This window comes from Bos javanicus, chromosome 12 (assembly GCF_032452875.1).
Source record: "Bos javanicus breed banteng chromosome 12, ARS-OSU_banteng_1.0, whole genome shotgun sequence".
NCBI lineage: Eukaryota > Metazoa > Chordata > Mammalia > Artiodactyla > Bovidae > Bos > Bos javanicus.
Genome location: NC_083879.1, coordinates 86,463,772 through 86,487,416, shown reverse-complemented (window position 1 = coordinate 86,487,416; position 23,645 = coordinate 86,463,772). Strand labels below are relative to the sequence as shown.

Sequence of the window (23,645 nt, the reverse complement as noted above, 5' to 3'; positions counted from 1 at the left end):
GGCCAAAGTGCTGCTACGGAGACCAGCCACGCGTCTGTGACGTCGGACAGTCGGCGTGCGAGCGTCTGGCTTGACGGCGGGATGAGCACAGACGAGGGCGCGAGGCGTGCGTGTCCAGAGGCCCTCTGCTCTGCGTCGCCGCGTGTCCCCGCGCTCCGCGTCTGTCTGCTCTGAAACCTGCAGACGCGTTAACTCGTCACGCGCTTTTACCAGTGATGGACACAGAGTCTCCCCAGAGAAGTCAGTCTCATTTCCTTTTAATCAACAGGGCCTTGGCCCTCTGTCAGGGTTTTCTGGGTGTTTTTAGGCGGTGCTTTGAGGATGCTGGGGGCGGGGGTGGCCTTCCAGGCAGCGACGTTCGTGAAGGGAAGGGCCTGACGTGTATGTGTGTGTGTGAGCATGTGAGTGTGCGCGTGTGCACGTGTAAGTGCAAGTGTGTGTGTGCACGTGTACGTGTGTGCATGCGCGTGTGCACACATCTGCGAGTGAGTGAGGGCTTTCACCGGAAGGTCTGCCCCGGGCAGCCCAGGCCCTGGGCCCTGGGCAGAGCTGGCTCGATGCCCCGCAGTGTCTGCCCTCCTGAGCCAGTGCCCCGGGTCCCCTCCTGCAGACGCCCTCAGCAGTCCCTTCCCCGGGCTGCCTCCGGTTGTGGCCGCTGGACCAGAGCCTCTCGGGACCTGGTATCTCTCTTTGTCAGCAAAGGCCTTATCGGCCATCGCCTCAGAAACGGGTTTCTCTCTTTAAACGAAGAGTTTTCAACGAGCAAGTTGCCAGGTGCGCAGCTGGACGGTCAAAGCCCCACCCGAGTCAGTAACTGGGCTTTTGTTCTCTGGCAGAAAACGGGGGACAAGGAGGCCCAGGAAGGCCACCCGGCTTGATTTTCCGCTGGGCACAACTTTCTCACGGAGTGGCCTCTCGTCTCCTCCCGCCTCCTCCCTGGGCGCCTCCGTCACCAGTTGCTGCTCCCGGGACCGACGCTGTGAGACCAGTGTCTTCCGGGGCCGCAGCCTGGGGGGGCCCGGCGGGGCTGGGCTGTGGGCGTCCCCGGGCGCGCGCACGGCGCTGGCAGGTGCGTGTCCCCAGGCCTGTGGCCAGGAGGGCGGCGAGGGGAAGGGAGGCGCTGGGGCGCCGGCAGGACCCGCCCCGCCCTGTGTCCGGAGGCCCTCCGCCCGGCCTCCCTGCCGGCTGCCCCGCGCTCGGCCGTCGGCACAGTCCTCATGGGCTGCTTAGAGAAGCCGGCGTTGAGGGGTGGGTGGCGGGGCTCAGATTTGAGGTCTGGGGGAGGAAGATCTAAGGACCCTCCTCGGGGCCCTTCCCACGGGGTCAGCCCGGGAAAGCCCCTCCATCCTCACCCTGCGCCCTTCCGACCTCTCAGGACCGCAGAGGCCCGACTAGGGGCGGAGGACGGGGGCGAGGACTTGCCCTCGCCCCTCGGGGCTGAGGAAACGGGGTCCCGGGCTGGGCTGGAAGGAGGGCGGGTGGCGGAGCGGCCCGCGCTCTTGGTCACAGGGTCCGCGCCCCTGTGTGTCCCCCGTCTGGGACCTACAGCCCAGAGTGGAGACGGCCCTTCACTGCGCAGCCGCGCTCCTGAGAGACGACCTAGAAGCGACTGTGTGCAATCCGACAGGCCTTGGGAGCTGACGAGTGAGAACTCCAGCAGCGCGTCTCCTCTGCCCAGCGCGCATCCACGCTGACCCTGGGACCGTGCCCCCGCGAGCATCGGCGCAGCCTGCCCGCCGGGACCCTGAGGGCCTGTGCTCACCCGGCCCTGCCCGCTCTGTGCCCCCGAGGGCCTGTGCTCACCCGGCCCTGCCCTGTTCCCCGACACCTGCCCCGCAGCTGGTGTGACACACGTGGGTGGACTGTTCCCAGAAGCACAGTCCTAGGGGTCGCCAAGCGGGGGGCACGTTGGCCGTCGGGGGCCCGGGGGGAGGAGCCGTGCAGCGTTGTCCCAGGCAGGCCGGATGAGCTGGAGTCTTTCCGGAGGCGGGGTGGGGGATGGGGGGGCTGTAGCCCCGCATACCCCTCCCCCCGCGTCCCTGTGCTCACCCGGCTGCTAGGTGGCCATGCTGCACCCCTTCCTCCTGTGATGCTGGAAATGGAAGAGGACCCTTTCTGACGTGGTCAGAGCACAGCCTTAGCATCCAGAGGATGGGACCCAGGGCCACCGGGCCTGTGCCACTGTGCACCCAGGAGAGGTCACGGAGATGGAGGAGCTCTGGCTTCTTCATTCGCTCAGGGGTGGGGGTTCTCCCACCTCCACGGAAAGGCCGCTCTCCAGTTAACTGAGTTAACAGGTGGGAACAGTGCTGGTCTGTGGTGACCCCTCGGGGAACGCCCAGTCTGTTCCCTGCGCCCTCTGGGCAGTGGGCCCGGGACCCACGTGGCCTGAGGAGACAGGGCAGGGGTCAGACAGATTCCAGGGAAGGACACGGCAGGAAGGCATCCGCCTTGGGCAGAGGCTGTGGGCCACCGTGACCCCGAATCTGCCCGGGAGGCGGGGGCTCCCACCACGAGCAGGTGGCCCGTTTGTTTCCAGAACGCTCGCTCGAGGTCTGTGTCAGGGGGTGGGCCTTGCTTGTCTCACTTTGTGAACCCAGCACCCTCCTGAGATGCCAGTGCGATCAGCAAGGCTGTCCCCACTTTGCAGAAGGACAGACTGGGTGACTCCCTCCCAGCTGATGGCAGGACACGGTGAAGACCTCATAAGACTCTGCCTGCCATCGGCGCGCTGTCAGCTCAACGCTGGGGCGTCCAGCTCTAGGGAAACCCGATTCCCCAGAAGGAAAATGGGAACAGTGACTTTCATCACGTTACGCCTTAGGTGAAACAAAGTTGAAAGAAAGGTGAGTGTGAATCAATTCTTCTAACTGAAAGGTGTTTAAGACACACTGGATTTGTATAGAACTTAAAAAAAAAAAAAACTGCAATGAATCTTCCATAAAGCAGTGCATTTTTTTTGACATGTGAATAGTCATCCTTAATGTCTCTGCTCTGTAGGGTTTTTCCCCCTCAAATTTCACCTTCTCTTAAAACAGGTCACACCTTTGGAAATGGTCTAGAAGACAAAAGATTTGACAGATGGGTCTCCTGAGTGTGTGTTGGGGGGTGGCTTTCTAAATAAATGCAAATATATCTTACAAAAAACGAGGATTCTGGTGGCAGTTTCTCCAAGCTTCTTCCCTCCGCATTTCAGTGTGTGTGGCTGGGCCTACACACACCGAGTGGGCCCTCGGCCAGGGACTGCGGGGTGCCAGGCCCCAAGGTGGGGAGCAGGCAAGACCTTGGGAGACCCCAGATTCAAGCCATTGCTGACCCTGAACGCCAGGGCCCCAAGCAAGTTGTTGGCACTTACTGAATACCTTTTACAAAGAGATTGAGAAAACCATCCGATTTAGTTTGAGAACTGCATTTTTTTTAACCAACTTGGAAATTCATTTTGTTGGTTTAATGTTTTTAGAGACCTCAGTGTTGGATATTAGGCAAAATCTTTGTGAAAAAACTTATTCTACAGTAAAAGCAGTGCGGGTCGACTGAGAGAAGCAGAGGGTGAGTGATGGAGAAGACTTTTTCTCTTCTAAGTCATTCAGTGATGCTGGGCCCTGGAGCCCCTCTTGGCGCTTTCTAATGGGGCTCCTTTCTTTTAAACACGGTCCACATTGTGTGCTGATGACTTGCTTACCTGCTTAGCTTGAGAGTGAGACCGTCGGGTCCTGGCAGCTTGGAGGGAAGGGAGCTCGGTTCTGGAACCTCGCTTTATAGGCAGAGCCTGATCCATCATCAGCCACCTGATGGTAGACTTGGGCCTCAGACCCGCAGCCCTGCTCCTGCCTTTTGGAATTTGCTCCTGTGGCCTCTGGGCCAGTGGCTTCCACAGCAGCCAGGGGTAACCCCAACCACAGCAGTGCCCCGATGTGGCCGGGCTATGCCCACAAACCTGGGGGACACACGGAACTTTAGCCAGCTCGCAGAGTGGACAGGTGTGCCTTGACCTACAGCACTCACCGTGTCAGTTACCAGGGAGGTTTCTCAGGGGTGTTGATAGGTAGGTAAATAGACATATGATAGATAGAAGATAGGTGACTAGAGAGATGAATAGCTAGAACATAAATAATAAGTAGGCCATAGGGTAGGTAGGTGGATGGAGATGTAGACACAGGTGATACAGACACACATGCTGTAGACAGAGCACAGAGGGACAGCTGGGTTTGGGGTCTCCTCTCTCGCTTCCTGCCAGCTTGCCCAGTGACCCCAGGAACAGCCCCAGCATGAGGGGATCCTGGAAGCAGCCTAAGTGGGGAGGTCCCCCGTCCGGGCTGGACCTTGGGAGGAACTGGGCCCTCTGTCTGGGCCAGGCCTCGGGGGGAGCCGGGCCCTGTCTGGGTCGGACCTTGGGGTGATCGAGCTCCCTATTCAAACTTCATGCTGCTTTCCCAGGTGCCCCGGATTCTGAGACACGGCATTTCCTGTCCTGACCGGCCTCTGCCCGAGGCCCCTTGAGATCACCACCCGGGGCCTTTGTGGAGGAAGGAGCAGAGCTTCCTCTGTCCCAGGGATGGATTTCTGCTGGAACAGTCTCTCTCTCTCTGTCAGTCCATCTCCTCTGTCTCCCTTCCCACAGGTGTGTACAAGCCGCTCGGGGCACATGGCATCCGCACGCCTGGAGATCCCTGGGGTCGAGCAGGTGGTCCCTTGAAGGGACCTGCGAGAGGAGGATGGGGCTGGCTGACGTCAGGGAGGCAGGGGAATGGGGTGAGGAGGAGCCGAGGGCATCACAGGGCCAGGAGCTGGGCTCCAGGTGGACCCTGAGCAAGTTAGGACCAGTCTTCATTCAGCTAACGGTTAACAGACAGAGCAATCATGGGGGGAGGTGTGCAACCCTGAGCTCAGAGTGAGCACACCGCATCTCTCCCCGTGTCAGGATCTGCTTTATTCTACTTCCTTTGCGGGATCGAGCCAGCAGCTCAGGAGACTCTTCTGTTTATTGACGCTTCTCTTCATCAGCACTCTGACAGAAAGAAGACTACTTGATTCCCATTTGTTTTCCTTGCCAAAATAATGAAGAATGTTTGTATTAATACCCACCCACCCCCCTTTGGGGGAAGAAGAGAGCAAAGAAAAAGCAGGGAGGAGGGAGCAATAATTACCTTAATGTAAGTGGAAAAAGTACAGTGTGTGAATAATGGATCTGACAGTGATAGGAGCCTGGGGCCTTGGGGAGAGGGAGGAAGGGAGGGAGGAGGGAGTGGAGGAGGGAAGGGAGGAGGGGAGGGAGGACAGAGGAGGAGGGAGAGGAGAGGAGGGAGAAGGGAGGAGAGGAGGGAGGGGAGGAGGGAGAGGAGGAGAGAAGGAGGAGGAGAGGAAGGAGGGAGAGGAGGAGGAGGGGAGGGAGGAGGGGAGGGAGGAGGGGAGGGAGGATAGAGGAGGAGGGAGAGGAGAGGAGGGAGAAGGGAGGAGAGGAGGGAGGGAAGGAGGGAGAAAGAGGAGGAGAGAGGAGGGAGGGGAGGAGGGAGGGAAGGAGGGAGAAAGAGGAGGAGGGAGGGGAGGAGGGATGGGGGAGGAGGGATGAGGGGAGGGAGAAGGGAGGGGAGGAGGGAGAAAGGGGAGGAGGGAGGAGGGAGAAAGGGGAGGAGGGAGGGGAGGAGGGAGGAGAAGATGGGAGGAGGAGGAGGGAAGGGAGGAGGAAGGGGAGAGAGGAGAGGAGGGTGGGAAAGGGAGAAAGGGAGGGAGGGGAGGAGGAGGGGAGGAGGGAGAAAGGGGAGGAGGGAGGAGGGAGGGAGGGGAGGAGGAGGAGGGGAGGGGAGGAGGAAGTGGAGAGAGGAGGGGAGGGTGGGAGAGAGAGAAGGGGAGGGAGGGGAAAAGGGAGGGGAGGAGGGGAGGGAGGAGGGAGAGGAGGAGGAGGGAGGGGGGAGGAGGGAGGGGAGGAGGGAGAGGAGGGTGCAGGGAGGGTGGGGGGAGAAGGGTGTGTGTTACTCTCGTGTGCACAGTGCTCTCTGTCCAGCAAGGGGACAGCAGTCTGGAGAGCAGAGGCTGGGAAGGCACAGACAGAAGAGGCCCTGCCTCTGTGTTCTGGGGAAAGGAAGGAAGAGGCCACGGAAAAGAGAGGTGATCTGGAGGAGAGGAAGCGTGTCAGAGTGCCACGTGAACACGCCTGTTGAGGTGCCCTCCGACCACGGCTCCTCACGTTGAACTCAGCCGTGTCCGACTCTGACCCCATGGGCTATAGCCCACCAGGCTCTTCTGTCCATGGGGCTCTCCAGGAAATAATGCCGGAGTGGGTTGCCAGGCCCTCCTCCAGGGGCTCTTCCTGACCCAGGGATCAAACCTGAGTCTCTGTATCTCCTGCACTGGCAGGGGGCTTATTTACTGCCGAGACCTCTGAGATTGCAGGACACCTTTAGTGCCGAGGAGAAACCCTTCCAGAAATATATGCAGCGTGTCAGCAAGTGTTCAACTGAAAATACCAGAAATGACTGCCAGGTTGGAAGTAGGATGGATATTTAGCTGGCTCATGCAGAAACACCTGTTAGCAGGTTGTTCTGTGGAGCCCAAGACTCAACAGTGCTGGGAAAACAGGGCTTTTCTCTCCTTCCGTTTAGAAAAAAATTACCCATAATTCCCCCGTTGGAAGGTTACCAGTGTTGGCATGTTGGTCTGTAACCTCCCACTTTCTTTCTTTTTTATACAAACTCACACATATTCACAAAAAATGCTTCCTACAAACTATCTGTGGGCTTCCCAGGTGGCACAGTGGTAAAGAATTCGCCTCCAATGCAGGAGACACAGGACGCCTCACCACTGCTGGGTACTCCACGCAGCCCCTTCCCATCAGGATGCTCACTGCACAGGAAGGTGAGGCGCGGGCCCACGACCCCCGCGTCCCCACCCTCAGGGAGCAGCTGGCTAGTTGGAGCCATGGTGTGGCCTCCTGAAGGATCAGTTACAATGCCAGCTGGGTGGCAATGCCCTGATGGGCTGGGCAGGGCTCCCCAGAGCCGCACAGGCTCCACATTAGTGTCCACAGAGGTGCTGCCGCCGCTTCTCTCGGTGGCTGAGTCAGGCGGTGGAGGTGCATCTCCACCCTCCCTGTTAGCACAGGAGACCTGTTAACATCAGCGCTCACAGGCGGGAGGGATGCTTCCATCAGGAGACGGGAGAATGCTCCTTTGACCTGAGGTTGAGACGGCCGCCCCAGCCACTTTGAGCCCCTCGTACCTCCGAGTCCACAGGCAAGAAGGGAGGGCCTGTCCTGGCTGGGACGAGTGATCGCAACGGCCAAGGGGAGATCTGGCCGCCGCTCTTGGTGGGTGAGGAAGAGCCCAGGTGATGGCTTGGGTGTCTCTCAGCATCTCCTGTCCTGGGAGTGAGGCCACTTGAGAACTGTGGCGACCCAGTCTAGGCAGGCCTGCTAACGGCCCAGACCGTCCGGGGCGAAGCTTGGGGTCACCCTGCCAGGTGAAGAGCAAGGCCAGCTGGGAGGCTTGCTGAGGGCGAGGGGAATCCAGAGAGGGTGGTCAGAGAAGAATAGCAGCAAAGCAGCCACGACCGTGTGGTCAGCTGCAGAAACCGGGATGACCGCTCTTGTGTTTCTCCCTAACGTGAGTCCTGCGAGGTCAAGGAGAGCAATGGACGTCGTCCCGAGGTTCTTCCGCCCTCTTCTGTGGAGAGAGCAGGCGTTTGGTTGCATCGTGTTGGGCAGGCGTGTGGCTGTGCTGCTGTCTTTATCTGGGGATGAAGCAGGGCCGCAGGAGGTGCCTGCCAGCCCTCTGACCGGGGGTGGACCATGGTGTCAGCCTGGACCGCTGATCTCACTGTGGCTGTGAAGGTGTTTCGTGGATATAATTAATACCTGCAGTCAATTGCACAAAGCAGATTATCCTTGATAATTCTGATGGGGAGTGGGAGCTGACCCACCATGACATACTTCTCTCTCTAGGTGGCCCTGGGGGCTCAGGCGGTAAAGAATCCTTGTGTCAAGGCAGGAGACCTGGGTTCGACCCCTGGGTTAGGAAGATCCCCTGGAGAAGAAAATGGCAAACCACTCCAATATTCTTGCCTGGAGAATCCCCACGGACAGAGGAGCCTGTCCTGACACGGCAGGCTGCAGTCCATCGAGTCAAAAAGAGTCAACACGACTGAGTAACTAACACACACACACACACACACACACACACACACGCTCTGGAAGACTTGGGGCTTCCCAGGTGGCACTCATGGTCAATAACCCTCCTGCCAATGCAGGAGACGTAGGAGACTTGAGTTCAGTCCCTGGATTGGGAAGATCCCCTGGAGGAGGAAATGGCAATGCTTTCCAGTATTCTTGCCTGGAGAATCTCATGGACAGAGGAGTCTGGAGAGCTACAGTTCATGGGGTCACACAGTCAGACACGACTGAAGTGACGTAGCACTACATACACACACAGGCACACACACACACTTAATGCGAAGGTGTATATTTCTTTTTCAAAATGGGAAAGCGAGCATGCTGTGATTACCAGCCAGAAGGCCTGGAAGATTCAGGCAGACCGCAGCATTGAGCGGGGCCCTGGGAAGCCCCAAGGGTGGGGGGTGCAGACTGCCCCCCACGGGAGCTGGTGCTGGTTCCATGGGAGAGCACGTGAGTCAGGGTAAGCGCCCTGCACAGCCGGGGTTGGAAACCTTTCTGCGGAGCAGGTTGGCATCAGGCTCACTCGTGTCAGCCGAGCGTCACGGTAAGGGCAGGACAGGAGGATCTCCCGAGCCTCTTTCCGCGCTGCTAGGCTCTCAGCCCTGGGCCAGGGGGTGGGCTTCCCACCCGCGGGAAAAAGTCCTAACAGTCAGAGCAGCCCCGCGTGAGCCATGCCCTGAGTTTGCTCCCGTGGCTGTGTCACCGGCTGAGTCACGCCCTCAAACTGCACGGACTGAAGCTCCGACTGCAAGACCTCAGGGAGGCACTGCATTTGGGGTTGGGCCTTGAAAGAGGCCCCGGGGATGAGCCCTGATCTAATCTGACGTAAGAGAAGAGGAGGTCGGGACACAGACACACACACGGGATGACCCCAGAGGCCAAGGCGGGGAGACCACTGAGGGGAGAGGCCTCGGGGCCTGCCAGCCTGCACCTGGATGCCAAACTCGAAGCGTCCAGGACTGACCGAGAGCAGAGAATTTCCCTGCTGAGGCCGCCCCGTCCGCTTTGCTGTGGCAGCCTGAGCAAAGTCACACAGGCTGTAACGAAGCCTTTTTTAAAATCTGAGCATTTCCAGCAGAGGCTTTTTTGCACATCACATCAACTGCTCGGGCAGGCAGGCTGCTTTTCACGGTTGCCTCTGGACGTGTTTTCGTCACGTAGGCTTTCTGACGGTGCCCTGCGTCCACAGCCTGAGCACGAGTGCCCGCCCGTTCCCCAGGAGTCACACTTGTTCTGTGGGTCTCCCCGAGGCAGCACCTTAGACCCTGGGGTCCGCGGGCATCACTGAGGACCGGCCCGTCCACCGATGCCCCGGTGTCCCTGGTCCAGGGTGCCTGCGACTGCAAGTCACCAAGTTGAGACCATGGGCTCCGACGCATGCTCCTCCCACCTGCATCTCTGGGTTGGGGGCTGCGTCCCGTCGTGAGATCGGGCGCCATGGTCAAAGGCAGGGGTGCGGGAGGAATAAGCTGACGGCTGGGCCCCGGGCACCACAGCCTCAGAGACAGGGCTGGGCAGGGGGACTCGACAAGGACCCAGTAGGGCCCGCTCGTGAGGGGCAGGCACAGCCCTGGAGCCGCATGGACCTGGTGTCTCCAGAGGAGGAGGGGTCTCTGGCAAGGATGTCGCTGAGTCCCTAAACGGCCTTAGTTTACTTGTTTGGTTTAAATTCTTGCATTAATTATTAAATTATTTATGTCGTTACACGGAAAAGCCACCTGTGCATTTTATGACCGTTGAAAGTCAAAATCTGTTGAAACTGTCCCCCTGGGAATGTGTGTGCCTGTGTGTCTGCAGGCGCCCCCTTCGTCCGCTCTCCCGGCTGGGGAGACGGGACGGGGGTGTCCGCACGGCCCTGACGCTGACCATGGACACCCCTCTGTGGTCCCCACTCCCTTCCCTCCTGACCATCCCCTGCAGACTCGAGGGAGGTGACTCGGGATTTAAACCTCTGAGCAGAAGTGACAGGTGTGGGTAGGAGGGAGGCCGAGGCACAGAAGCAGAAGCTGTGCCGTTCAGCCGCTCAGTCGTGTCCGACTCTCTGTGACCCCATGGACTGCAGCACGCCAGGCCTCCCTGTCCATCACCAACTCCCGGAGTTCACTCAAACTCATGTCCATCGAGTCACTGATGCCATCCAACCATCTCACCCTCTGTCGTCCCCTTCTCCTGTCCTCAATCTTTCCCAGCATCCAGGGTCTTTTCTAACGAGTCGGCTCGTCACATCCGGTGGCCGAAGTGTTGGAGCCTCAGCAGAGGCTGCAGCCGAGGCAGGCTCCCGCCCGTCTCCCTCCAAACAGCTTTTCTTTGGCTGCTGGCCCAGGAAGTTATTTCTAATCCAATAAAAATTAAAAGGACTTATGAGGAGGATTTACTTACAGGGCGGACTGGCTGTGGCACGCAGTTCATTGCTAACGTTAACGCCTCTTTACGCTAAAAATTCTGGGTGCAGAGCCTTTCTCTCTACAGACAACTTAGCCGGTAAACGACTGAGACCCTATTTTCCATTCACCACTGGATTCTCCAGGCCCAGACAGTGTCTTGGGCTCAGTAGATGTGAGCAAACATTTATTTAGTGATGATGACATAAAAAATAAGAAGAAAGCTTGACAGCTGTGATTGTCACGGTCCCAGAGAAGGCAGGATTGTACTTCCGTATAAATAGAACACGCTGAACTTGTAGGCTTGCAACAGAAGAGAAACGAGGGTTATCAGACTTTCGAGAAAGGCCCAGTCGTCCTGGGTGTTGAGGGCAGCCCTCGTGTGGATGTTCTAACCTCAGCTTCCGCTTCACTTCCATTCGTTCACTCAGTCATTCATCCATTCTACACCCTACACCCTGAAGGAACATGAACGCCTTGCAAAGCACGGGTAAAGCAAGACCCCGTGAAAGTCCGAGGTTGCTGCTGAAACAAGCCTCTGAGGAGTCAGCACAGGGACCGCTCATGGGTGGAGCGGAGCAGCAGTCTGGGCGGTGTTTGTGCCTTTTCCAAACCACGACGCACGGAAGTGTGAGCCTGTGTGTCCCACCCCCGAGCTCTGCAGACAAGGGGGCCCGGGCCCTCAGGGGGGCCGCTGCTGGCCTGGCCCCTGGTCCCAGAGGTGAGGAGAAGCCACCGTTGAGCATTTAAGAGACATTCAGAGTAGAAAATAGCGTTCTTAGACATAAGGAACACCCGTTACAGTGTGAGAGATACTATATGTGTCCACAGAGTTCCTTATCTGCTCAGAAGTATCGCTTATCATGTATACGTTTTAAACTTGCACAGAATCTTAAACGGGGGCTATTAGAAGTGTTCCTGCATGCGTATTTGAGTCAGTATGTAATCTGTATACATAAATATTGTTTGAATCAAGTTAAATTGACGACATCAAAACATTTTTGACCTAGACAATATGGCAATTTTATGGTTAACCGAATAACCTTAATGTATGAGACTAATTTAATTCATTAATCTTAAATGGGGATTACAAATAATTAGGTCTTTTGGGGGACATGGCTTAATATCTAAACGAAATTTGATCAAAAGAAAATTTAACATTTCTGAAACTTTTGTGTGAAATAATATATTATTCAGACATTAAGTTTACTGACCAAACATTTTATTAGTTCACAACTTCTCTAGATGTTAAACTTAGCTATATATATATATATTTTTTAACTAAAAAGCTTGTAACAGAACTATGATTTTTTATGAATGTGTGTTTGATATGTTATTTCCAAGAGTGTTAAAAATAATATGCTGGAAAACATGCAAATAAAGTAATACCTTCACAGACATTTGTTTCCCCGTTAGGAAGAAACAAATTGAGAGACTGCCACGGGGGTCTCACGTGGGCACAACCAGCACAGATAAACCCTGAGGCCTCAGTCCATTTTCTACAGGCTGCGCCATCGGGGATGCAGAGTGGCCACCTCGGAGGTAAAATAAGGACTAAATGCGAGCTGGAAGCGTGTTTTGTTGACTTCTTCGTGGCTGGGCCGGGTCCTCGCTGCTGCGTGGGCCTTTCTCTGGTCGTGCTGAGCGGCGGCCACCCTCTAGGCTCAGGCTTCTCACCGCGGTGGCTCCTGTGCTGTGCATCAGGGGCTCCAGGGCCCGTGGGCTTCAGCAGGGTGGCTCCCAGGCTCCAGAGCGCTGGGTCAGCGGTTGTGGTTCATGGGCCTCGCTGCTTCGCGGCCTGTGGGACTCCCTGGACCAGGGATCAAACCCACAGCTGCTGCATTGCCAGGTGGGCTCTTTACCACTGAGTCACCTGGGAAACCCAGGATGAACTACAAATTCAGGCTGAGAAAAAAGGGTCCTTTGCTTCCTGGTCCCATCACTGCATGCCCAGCATCAGCATTTGCTCCTGCCGTGAGCCTGTGGTGGGTTTATTTGAGACGCTCCTTCTGGTCTCAAGCCCCCTTGAGGGGTGGGGAGTCGCGCATCGTGAGTCCATGTAGCAGCAGCGCTTTGCTCAAGACTTGGGGTGTGGAGCTGCTGGTGGGGTGGGAACGACCCCAAACCAAACCAGACGGGAGAAGGCGTTCTCCAGCCCGCCCGCTGCCTGCCTTTGCACACCACCCGTGTGAGAGCGCCTCGCCCCCTACCTTCAGAAACCACAAGGATGGCCGGGACCGAAACCCTCCTCCCGTCCCGACTCTGCGGGCAAGACTCGGGGCTGTGTCTTCAGTGAGGAAGCTTTCCCCACCCCTGTAAGATCCCTGTCACACGCACCTCCCAGGAGACCAAAATACACTTCCCTCTTACAGAAAATGTATTCCTCGAGACATCCGATTGCCGTGATCAGAGGGTGCGATCCAGCTGCTACCAGCCATTCTGAGCCCCGCGCTTCCTCTGAGTTGGTGGAGGCATTTTGTGTAATTATCCTGCTTGTTTTTCCGCTCTAACGATCTCCCCGGTAGCTCCCCGGATAGTTTTTCTTGGTTAATTGCTCGTGTTGCATCTTGCCCCACCGTGATTTCGGGGTGCTGTGCTCTGGGAGGGTGTGCTCAGTCACCCTGGACTGAAGTCTCATCTGAACGTGATGGTCATGCGCTCGGGGAGACGACGGGACTGACCCGGCGGTCAGCTGATCACCGGCTTCGCCCCCTGCTAGCGCGGACAGCGGAGCCCTTGGCTGCCGCGTCGCCCGCATCCACCCCCGCGGCCAGCCTCGCACATGGACACAGGGACACACTGCTCGCCCTCACTCACCCCGGCCAGAACACTGCAGCCACCACTGACTCGCACGAACTCAGGAGAGGCAGCAGCAACAGAGAGGCAGGGGGGCGGGGGGCTGTGTCCTCACACGTCCCGACGTAGCAGCTGGTCTGGGGCGCCCCGTTCGTCCATGTGCTATGGTGCTGCTGGTCTGCGGTGCTCTCCTGGGCCTGGCCAGCCTCTGCCCCCTTCTCCGCACCCTTTGCTGGGGTTGCTGGCTGAGGAGCCTCCCTGGCAGTCCATCCGGGGTGAGGAGGCCAGGCGGTCTGTCTGGGTGGTCCCCCATTGTCCGTCCATCTGGGAAGCCATCCAACCCGCAGCTTGAACCCCAGATGTCCAGCAACGCCTAAGACATTGGCCAATCCAGGCTGGCAGAGGAGATAAGCATCTTTTCACAACTTGGTGGCTTCCTCTGGTTGATATTTGGAGCAGGATTTGCAAAATATGTCCCCTCTGAGCTCATGATTGTAGGGGAACTAGAAACTTGGACTGGCTTTTAAGTAATAAAAATGTTTAACCCCTAAAAGCACAGTGGTAACGGGTTGAATTGTGTGCTCCTCGAAAGACACGCTGACATTCTCAGGACCTGAGTACCTGAGGCACCTGAGATGAGACCTTATCCGGGGATGAGGTCATTGCAGATGGCTGCAGATTCCCCAGGTGGCTGAGAGGTAAAGAACCCACTGCAGTGCAGGAGACGGGGGTCTGTCCCTGCGTCGGGAAGCTCCCCTGGAGGAGGGCATGGCAGCCCACTCCAGTGTTCTTGCCTGGAGAATCCCACGGACAGAGGAGCCTGACGGGCTCCATACAGTTCATGGGGTGGCAAAGAGTCGGACACGGCTGAGCGACTGAGCACTCGTAGCAGATGGAGTTTGTTAAGAGGGGGTCACTCTGGGGTAGGTGGTCGTCCCAGAAGGAGGGGTTTGGATGCAGATGCAGGCAGAGCTGGGGGTGGCGTGTTCACGAGCCGGGGACCCGGGGCCGGGAGGCGGGGAGGCGCGGGGCGGGGCCTCCGTCACGGCCGTCTGCGGGCCTTGCTCTCGGCCCCCGACCTCCAGACGGGGAGACGGGATTTCCGCTGCTTCAGCGCCTGGTCTGTGGAGCTTTCATCACGGCAGCCACAGGGACTGGATTCTAACAGCATCTGACTAAACACGTAGAACAGGACAGGAAATGTTCGCATCGTATTGCAGGTGAAAATAGAGTTATCATTCACTCATTTTTTCTGGAAAGCCACACTCCTTCCATTGACCCTGAGCGCTTTCATGAATTCTCTCCCCGGGAATGCAGGGGAAGCCCAGACTCCTTCCTCTCTCCTCTCCAACCCCAGCCGATTTTGCTGCTTTCACGGGGTTCTTCAGGGCCTCCCCGCCTCCCCATCATTGCCCAGCTACCAGCCTGCTCATCACCCTCCTCACCCAGAACAAAGCCCGAGCGGCTCCGTCCTCACCCATCACCAGCGCCCCGCACACCCCACTGCCGAGCCCCTCCTGGCATCTCCGTCCCACCCACAAGGGCCCTGCGTCCTCCCCCACCTGCTCTGCCCACCTGGCCGGGAGGTCCTCCCGCCTCCTCACAGCCCAGCATCCTTCCAGCTTAGCCAGGGGCCCCTCCTCCAGGCAGGCTTCCTGGCTGTTCCCTGCCAGGGTCACGGACGACTGATGCAGGTCAGGGACACCTTGCTCCAGGCCGAGAGGCTCTGTAAGTGTGTGTTCCCGGATTGGACTCTCAGGATGGCACCCGAGTGTGGGCATCTCAGGCGTGGGGCCAGGTGGCTCCAGGGATCGAGGGCTGCACTGCAGCCCTGAGCCCCCAGCCCTGCTCCCCACCCCGCTTCTTGAGCCCCTGACACGGCCTCTGTCTCCTGCACCATCGCACCTGCCAGACTGTGTCCTTCCAGGACACACGTGGCCCAAAGGACCCCAAGCCACTGCAGAAGGGAGCTGGGCTCCTCCCGGATGTCCTCACCATGGAGGCAGCTGGGTGGCTGGAATTCTTTTATTCTTAAAGGTCCTCCCTACAGCTGGGCCTACATTCGGGCCTTGTCCTCCACTCTGGTCCACCTGCCGTGGGGAGGAGCGAGGCGTGGGGTCACAGCTGCGCCTCCCCCCGCCCCCAGCCCCCACCTGGAGTGCAGCCCCCTCCAGTTCAGGGCCTGGTGTGAGTTACGGTACAGACACAGCAGTGGTGCTCTAGCACAAGCGTCTCCATCAACAGCCCCCACCTGGTTCCCGGCTGCATCCCCACTGGCAGCCCAGCACAGAACCCTTCGTGGCGGGGTGGAGGTCACAGAGAAGACAGATCACAGAAAATAGGAAAAAGAAGAGAGAAAGGAAAACCTGCCTGCTCCCCAAAGTTTGCGGTGCAGAATCTCACAGGCGCCTCCCCAGGGGCTCACGTCTGACAGGAGGTTCGGGGGTGCGTGGGGTGTGCCGTGAGCCCGGGCATCCCCAGTGCCCACCCTGCCAGGGCAGGTGGGGGCCTGCACGCTGGGGGTGCTCAGCATGGACCCAGTGGCTCGGCCAGGGGTGGGGGCCTCCCCGCGGCTGCTGTTCCCTCCCCTTCTCAGCACTGGCCCTTTCCCCCAGCCCTTCACGCTGACACAGGACCCCAGGGGCCCCTTCCCCCTGTCCCGTCACCGGAACCTCACAGGGACTGTCCAGAGAGGATGGATTTGATGACCATTTCCAAAGTGAGCCTCTGGCGGGAGACGGTCCAGCCATGGGGTGACGCTCTGGGCTACGTACTGTTAATAGAACAAGACTTGGGGGGTGGGGCGCAGCGGGGTGGGCTTTCTGAGTCCCAGTCTGGTGACCCTGTGACTTTCAGGAGCCAAACACTACTCCGCTTTTAAATTAACACCTTGTGCTTCTGGGGTAATAGAGTTAAGCTATTTTAATAAAGTTTTCCATGGACTGGAGAGGAAGGCATGAACCGAAAGGAAGAAAGACAAGAATGAATTTCTTATCGGACCATCAGAGCTCGTGGAGAAATATATAAAGAGGCCAGGAAGATGAGTCAGATCGGAGCTCTGTGCTGCTGTGCCCTGGGGACCCGGCAAAACCTCCAATGTCTTCTGTCGAGTACTCCAGAGATACTTGCTGAGCTCGTTACCTGATTATTAATGCGGGTAAATCCAGGATAGAATAAGGGTTCCATGAATGAGCAGATGGACCCCTGACCTTTTGCTGTTTACTGATGGGGACACTGTAACGTGTGAAAACAGAGCCATTTTCAAATGGGTTCTGGTGTGGGCTTGGTAATATTCTTACTTGTCTGAGAGAACACAAGGAAGGAAACGACACACAGCGGCAGGGAAAACCCCGAGATTCAGATCCTCAGTAAATGCTCTTCCTTAGAAGACCAATTTGAAGAGTTCCCGCTTCACCTGGCAGCTCCGAGAGGCTTCTCTCCTCCCCCGATGAGCTTGATGGACCTCCCATGCCTCAGTTACGCCTGTGAGGTTTTGGATCCGTGGGGTCTCACAGCGGACACTCAAGACACTCGTCCTAAGCTGGATTTTTAAACATCTTAACTTGGTGTGTGGTTCTAATGCTTGTGCTGCAGACCCGGTGACTGAAGGCAGGGGATGCTGGCGCTGCCCTCGAGGCTGGAGAGACTGCAGGTGCCAGGGCTCAAGCTCTCCTCCAGAATCTATTCAGGAGACAGGCTTGTTCCCCGGGCTTCCCTGGTGGCTCAGTGGTAAAGAACCTGCCTGCGATGCAGGAGACGACGGAGACGCTGGTTCGATCCCTGGGTTGGGAAGATCCCCTGGAGGGAGACACGGCGACGCACTCCAGTATTCCTGCCTGGAGAATCTCAAGGACAGAGGACCTGGCGGGCTGCAGCCTGTGGGGTCGCATCGCAGTCAGATGACCGAGTGGCGGAGCACAGCACGCTCCCTGAGGGCTTCCCCGGTGGCACTATGGTGAAGAACCCGCCTGCCAATGCAGGGGAGCTAAGAGATGCTGGTTTAGTGTCTGGGTCAGGAAGACCCCCTGGAGGAGAAAATAGCAACCCACTCCAGTATTCTTGCCTGGAGAATCCCATGGACAGAGGAGCCTGGCGGGCGATAGTCTATGGGGTGGCAGAGTCGGACGTGACTGAAGCGACTTAGCACGCGTGTCCGCACACTTGCTCTCTTGCCTCGGGCTCCCCTTTATAAAGTGGGGGTGGGGGCACCAGCAGTGGCAGCAGCACAGGCTGGTGGGAAGACAGGCTTCACATCCGGGGCCGCGGTGACACCGGCTGCTGGGCGTCACTGTCCCCAAGGTAGGACGTGCCACCCACTGGGGCAGGACGGAACCTACCTGGAGGAAGAAAAGCCGACCTCGGCTCAGCAAAGAGCCCAGCGTTGGGAAAGACCAAGGGAGAGAGAGAGACACACACACACACACACGCACACCCGCGGAGGCTGGGGGCCCGCCTGGGGGAGACGTCTAACCCGCCAGGCGGCTCACCATCAGTGGGCGGCGTCAGAGCCCACGTTCACGTCTGAGCTCTGGTCCTCGGAGACCTCTCTCTACCCCCTGAGCTAGGGACTCACGAAGCCTGGTTAGAGTGCATCTCACATGTTCGCAGCGTTTGACCCTGACCTTGGATAACCATCAGCCCACTGGCCAGATCCTCGACTCCAGCTGCAATAGCTTCCCCAGTTTGGTGTGTGGGACCAATTGTTGGAAGCAGCTGCCCTCAGCATGCACGCCTGCCCTCTGCGTCCTGCAGACGTGCTGGCAGCCAGCACGGGAAAGGTGAACACGCTTTAAGTGTGAAGGACGCTCAACCTTTGGGCACCTTCTGTGCGTTGGCTCTCAAATCTGCTGTGCTGGCTTCTCCCCAGGTGGACCCGAGCGTGCTCATCCTGAGGGCTGTTCCACAAACACGGTGCTTTGGCCTGATGGAGGGTGTGGACAGGGCCTCCTCTTCCTCCAGCAGAGTCCACTGCAGAAAAGGGGCTGCACTTTCATTCTCTCCACAGGGAGCCCGTTTCTTGTCTCAAAGAACTATTCCAGGCGATCTTTCTCTTCGGTGGACACTTCGCATAATGAACATCACACTGTGCTTTTGTTACACAGGCGTCATTCGAGACCAGCCCTACCTGGGGTGAAAATACTATCATTATGTCCATTTTACAGTTGATAAAACTGAGGCTTAGTTGAAAAGAACACAGAAAAGAAAAGTCAGGATTTTAAAGCAGCCTACATGTCGTCAGTGCTATTTCTTCATTTTTCTCCCTTATAACTCTTCCTAAAATCTGGAGGCAGTTTTTTCCAGGATATGAACAGAAAAGGGCCCAGTCTGGGCTTAACTTGCTTGTGTTTTGATGTTGGGACCGCGGGCTTGTGTTCAGAGATCGAAATGTTGCACGAGGCAGATGCCACCTGTCAGGACCAGAAACCCCCGAGGCCACTTTTGGTGAATCGGTGTGAGGGGCCCCGGGGGGACAACCTGGCTTTTGTCCCTGTGTCTCCCACCCTGCTTTCTAAAGATTCCTGTCCACAAACCCGAAGACAAGAGCTCGCGTTTCACTTTGGGTTGGGTCTGGCCTGCCCGCACGACATGACCCACATTTCTCTGAGAAGGCAGCCCGGAACGAATTTAGAAAACCAGGAATTTAATAATGACCCTCGCTTTAAAAGATTAAAGACGTGATCCCAAGGCAGAGCTTATCTTTCCTAGTGTGTGCGTGCTTGGGACTTACAACCATTCACAAGTCAGACAGAGTTTTTGAAATAATTCCTTAAGAAAATACTGACCATCTGTTTTCCTTCTTGAGGACAACTCGAATCCTCTTTGTCTTCTAAATCTCCTCCTGGAGACAAGAGGAGTTTTGCTGTGCGTGCACCTCCCTGGGGGTATAAAGGCCGCCCCAACTGTGAGAATCCCTGTACAGACTCCTGAGCACCCCCAGAATCGTCAGCCCATGGAGCCTGTCAACCCTGCTGGCGCACAGCGCGTCCTGACTCTGAAGGGTCGCCTCCTGGTCAGGTCTGAAATGTCCTTGCGGGTGTTGCACATATTTCCGTCTGCTTGGCTCCTTTCTTCTCTTCTAGACTGGCCAGAACTCGGGGCTGCCCACCCACCACCTGCCCACCTGCCCAGAGCCCCTCACCCATCCCACGGCCTCTTCTGGGCAGGGTGGGTCAGACCTCGCAGCCCAAAGCCCCATCCTCAGGTGACCCTGGTCACCGCATTGGGGCAGCCAGGAGTCGCCTCGTGGCCTCGATGGAGAGACTGACTGGGCTAATCATCGTCATTTCTGTCCTTTTTCATCCATGTGTTAACAGGAGAGACTGAGCAATTCAAGAAATCACAGGTTTCAAGTTTATCTTTACGGCCTGACAGTCAGAAGCAGCGAGGGATCGGCTCCCGCGATCTGACTGCACAACCGTCGCTGGGAGGCCAGTCCTGGAGCGAGGCCCTGAACCATCTCTGCAGCCTGTACAGGCCCGCACCCTGCCTGCAGGAGGTCCTTCCCAACGGGCCCTCTTCTGCGGGGCGCGCTCTTGGAGGGAGAGGTGAGTGCCAGGGGATGTGGTCAAGATGAATGGGCTGAGCCCCTGCCACAGGGGCTCAGAGGGTGGGCATGAGCACAGAGTCCAGTGCGGGCTGAAGTTGAAGCTGTGACTCAAGTTTTATCAAAATAATAACATTTCTGCGGGGAGGGAAGAGGGAGAAAGGGGTGGGAAAGGAGAGGGAGGAGGGGAGGGAGGGAAGGGAGGAGGGAGGGGGGAGGGGGAAGGGGAGGGAGGAGGGGCCCTCCCCATGGGCTGGGGAAGGAAGTGGGCTGCCGGTTTTACCTCTGCTCAGTCTTGGTGGTTCTGGGTGTCACTTAAGATCTCTGAGCCTCAGTTTCTATATCTGAAGACAGAGGATTTGGATTAGAGGAATTTAGCATTTCTAGCTCTACAATCCCATGTTCTGAACTTCTAAACAGTACCAGTGGGTTAAGAACATGTCAGTATAGCTCTAACATGCTTTATACCCTAAGAAGAGTTCTCTCAGGCATCAGGCACCATTTTTACAAACTCCTTTGGCCCCAGCTTGACTGCTCTTTTTAACCAGGTGAGTTTGAGTTAAATGCTTTCAGTGCCATAGAGACAATCTGAAGTTTTAAAATTAAAGCACACTCGCTATCTGCAGGATTTTGACCGGTTGGTGAGTTAAGGCACATGCTCCCATCTCAAAGGACATCGTGGAAATTAAATTAGCAGTTCCTAGCCAGGGACCGGCTGCGTGATGTGCTGATTGTTGCTGGCTCTATGTTTGAGGAGGAGAGACTGAGAAGTTAAGAGATCAGGCCCGAGCAGGAAGCAGAGGGAGACACTGGACTGAAACTCTGCGCCGGCTTCCTGGAGCCTCACAGGGAAGCAGCCAGTCACGTTCAGCTTGTCGGCTTCCAGCAGCCAGGGAGGGGGCAGCACGTGCTTTTCCAAACTCCCATTTACCCGAAAATCTTCCAGCCTTGAGAATAAAAGCTCCAGGGGATCAGAGGACAAATTAGGGCCCCGAAGGGCCTGGCACAGCCCCGTCCGGTGGATCTTCACCTGGCCGCCGGAGGTCTGGTCCGGACGGAAAGCCACGTAATCCTTTCACTGGAGAATCCGTCCCCACTCATCCATCTTTTGTTGCAAGTAATTCAACGTCTCATTTGCCCTCATTTTCTTTCTTTATATTTTTGTATTTGAGCTTTTTGTCTCCCCCATTCATGTCCCTTGCTAATTGGAAGGTCTTTTGAAGAAAGTTCTCCCCAGCATTTGGTCCTTTGGTTATTTTGTTTTCTCTTTTTTTGTATTAATGGAGAAGTTTTAGATTCAAGTAAGAGTTAAAACTTTTCCCCCCTCAATCCTAAATATATTGATGTACAAAACTAATTTTTTAAAATAATACTTCTGTTATGGAAAGAGTAGTTTTTCTGAACAAATAACACGAATGTTAGTATTAAGTGGAAACACTCTATGGGATAAATGCAAAACTCCTCCAAATCCTTTTTAGGGAAAAAAAAAAATCTCAAAAGTCTCAAGTTAGCAAATGAAAACACCGTGTCCAGGGATATTGTTTCCTAAATCTGTCTGAAATCTGTCATAATCTGTTTTCCTGGAACAATAAAGAAGTGGTTCCAAGACCCACATCACTATCATTCTCCAGACAAAGGTTATCTGTGCATTATGTTCAATATAGAATTTTCAAATTTTGAAACATTTTATTATCACTGTAATGGCTATTGCCGTTTCTAACAGACACCCTGTCAGAAGGTTTAAAAAATGTATGCCTCGGTTCACGCAAGAGAAACACAAAGGTCAAAACTTTGAAAATGTCACTTCTACTGCAGTTTTGCATAGAAAATACACTGGATCAGTGGGAGGGCTCCTAGCCCATAGAAACAGGCTGCAGGGAAAGAATGTTACCCGCTGCTGAGTTTCCACTTTCCCTGCAGCTGCGGGCTGAGCAGAAAGGCACTGTGGGGGGCTATTGTCACCCAGCTGGGTAATAGTTTTCTTATTTTACAGTCAGCAGCCAAGGGGGGCTGGGGTGTCTCCGTAAAGTGCCTGAAAAAAAATATAACTCCTGCAAATAGATCGCTTTTCCCCTCCTCGGTGAGAAAGGGGAGTCTGTGAAACATGTATTTCATTTGGCCCTAGCGGCGTAATTAACCAGCAGAAACAAAAGCAACCCAAGACGGGAGCCTCGCGTGCAACATCCTTCCCTAACAGACCTGGGCTTGAGGGGAGGCAGGCGTCTTCAGGGTGTGCAGGCTGGGCCCCACGATCGGTTCCTTCATGTGCCATCGGCCAATAACTCCCTCCTTGCTCATTATTAGAAAGTCACCTGCCATGGAGTGGAAGGCAGGGCGCTGAAATGTTAATTTCCAGTGTTTCAGCAAAGCCAAGCTGCAGGCACTGGCCGGTTGCTGAGTTTCTGTAAACAGCAGTTCGGTTGTGGGGTGCATCTTTCTGGCAAAGTTTGAGCAGCGCTTGCCCTTCAGGCTGGTTTTGCTTCGGTTTTGTTTTGAACTGCGAAGTGTTTGGGCCATCGTGCGTTTGCTACCATGGAAACTCAGTGTTTTTTTTTTTTTAAGGTGAAAAGTCAGCGACCTCTTAGCATTCCCGCCACAGGAATAAATATTCTAGCGGCTCGGCAGGAAGGAGCCGCGCTGGCAGGAGAGGCAGTGACAGCCCTGTCGTGAACGCATGTGTTTCCAGCCACGAACCCACGAGGTGACTGGGCTCAGATGTTTCATGAAGTCAGGCCGCCTGGACTGCATGTTTTCAAAACCGATGAGACTGTTCCGTGCAGGGCCTGAAAAATGAAATGGATACAAACCTCCTTGGCTTTCCCAAGCCACAAGGATGTAGCCAAGGCCGAGTCTGGGAATGTTCACTTTGTCTACCTGGTCTCTGGAAATCCAGGAAGCGAACACTTTTAAACAGAAACTAATAGTGAACACTCTAGAGGGCGGTGGTGCAGTGACCAGGCTTGGAACTTCTGCAGACTCAGAGAGGTGAGGAGAAACCTGGCGGGGTTTTCTTTTAAAAGTGCTGAATCAGTGAGATCGGTGTTTCTTCTGACTGGTCTGAGGAAGGCTTGGGCTCAGCACGGCTCTTGGAGGAGGAGCAAGCACCCTCCTCCATCCCTGGGTGTGGACAGACTGGAGAACGGGCAGGAGAACGCAGGGCGTGCTCAGCGAGCCTTTGGAATGGTGCCCCAGTGCTGCTCCGGAAAGTTCCAGAACGAGGTGCGCTTGGCAAGACTGACAGAGGATCAACAGGGCTGCGTCCCTGAGGGTGCCGGTGCCCTTCTCTCTGGGGGCTGCTTTAGATCGCGTGAGGGCACTGATTTAAGCAGAGCTTCTCCGATGTGACTCCTCAAATGTAAAGGCGAGGGAACAGCAGCAGCAAGAGGCAAAGACGAGCACAAGGGAGAATGTGGTGTTCTGACTCTGCTGTGTGTGAGGGGACGACACCCCAGAAGTCACAGGGCCAAGGCAGGCTGATTCCAGCAAAGGAAGGGGGCCTTGGCAGAAGCACCTCCCAGGCGCACAGCTCTCACTTGTAGAGACGAGGGTGGGTGTGCTGGGCGCTGGGCACCAGGCTGGGCAGCTCCCGTGCCCCTGGAAAGGCGGTGTGGACTGGGCCTGACGCGTCGCCTGCTTGATGCTCCACCCAGATTTGCACACACGTTCCAGAACCATTCTTTAAGGGCAAATGTGCAAAACCAGCCTGGACAAAGGCCGTCGGTGACCTGCCCCCAGCTGGCACGGCTTCCGGGGTGGG

The 23,645-nt window shown here is 56.3% G+C and overlaps 1 long non-coding RNA gene across 5 annotated transcripts; it reads left to right on the top strand.

Annotated features, from left to right (window-relative positions):
• Nucleotides 1-149: 149 nt before the first annotated feature.
• LOC133258625 (uncharacterized) lies at nucleotides 150-9,900 on the top strand. Of its 5 annotated transcripts, none has more exons than XR_009740111.1 (7): nucleotides 150-240; nucleotides 837-1,069; nucleotides 1,549-2,241; nucleotides 2,651-2,846; nucleotides 3,515-4,621; nucleotides 4,922-5,153; nucleotides 6,002-9,900. It is a non-coding gene; the product is annotated as an uncharacterized LOC133258625 (long non-coding RNA). The 5 variants fall into 5 exon arrangements; XR_009740109.1 differs by having other exon boundaries at nucleotides 1,549-2,846; nucleotides 6,002-6,852; nucleotides 7,604-9,899; XR_009740108.1 differs by having other exon boundaries at nucleotides 1,549-2,846; nucleotides 6,002-6,852; nucleotides 7,937-9,898.
• The last annotated feature ends 13,745 nt before the right edge of the window (nucleotides 9,901-23,645 follow it).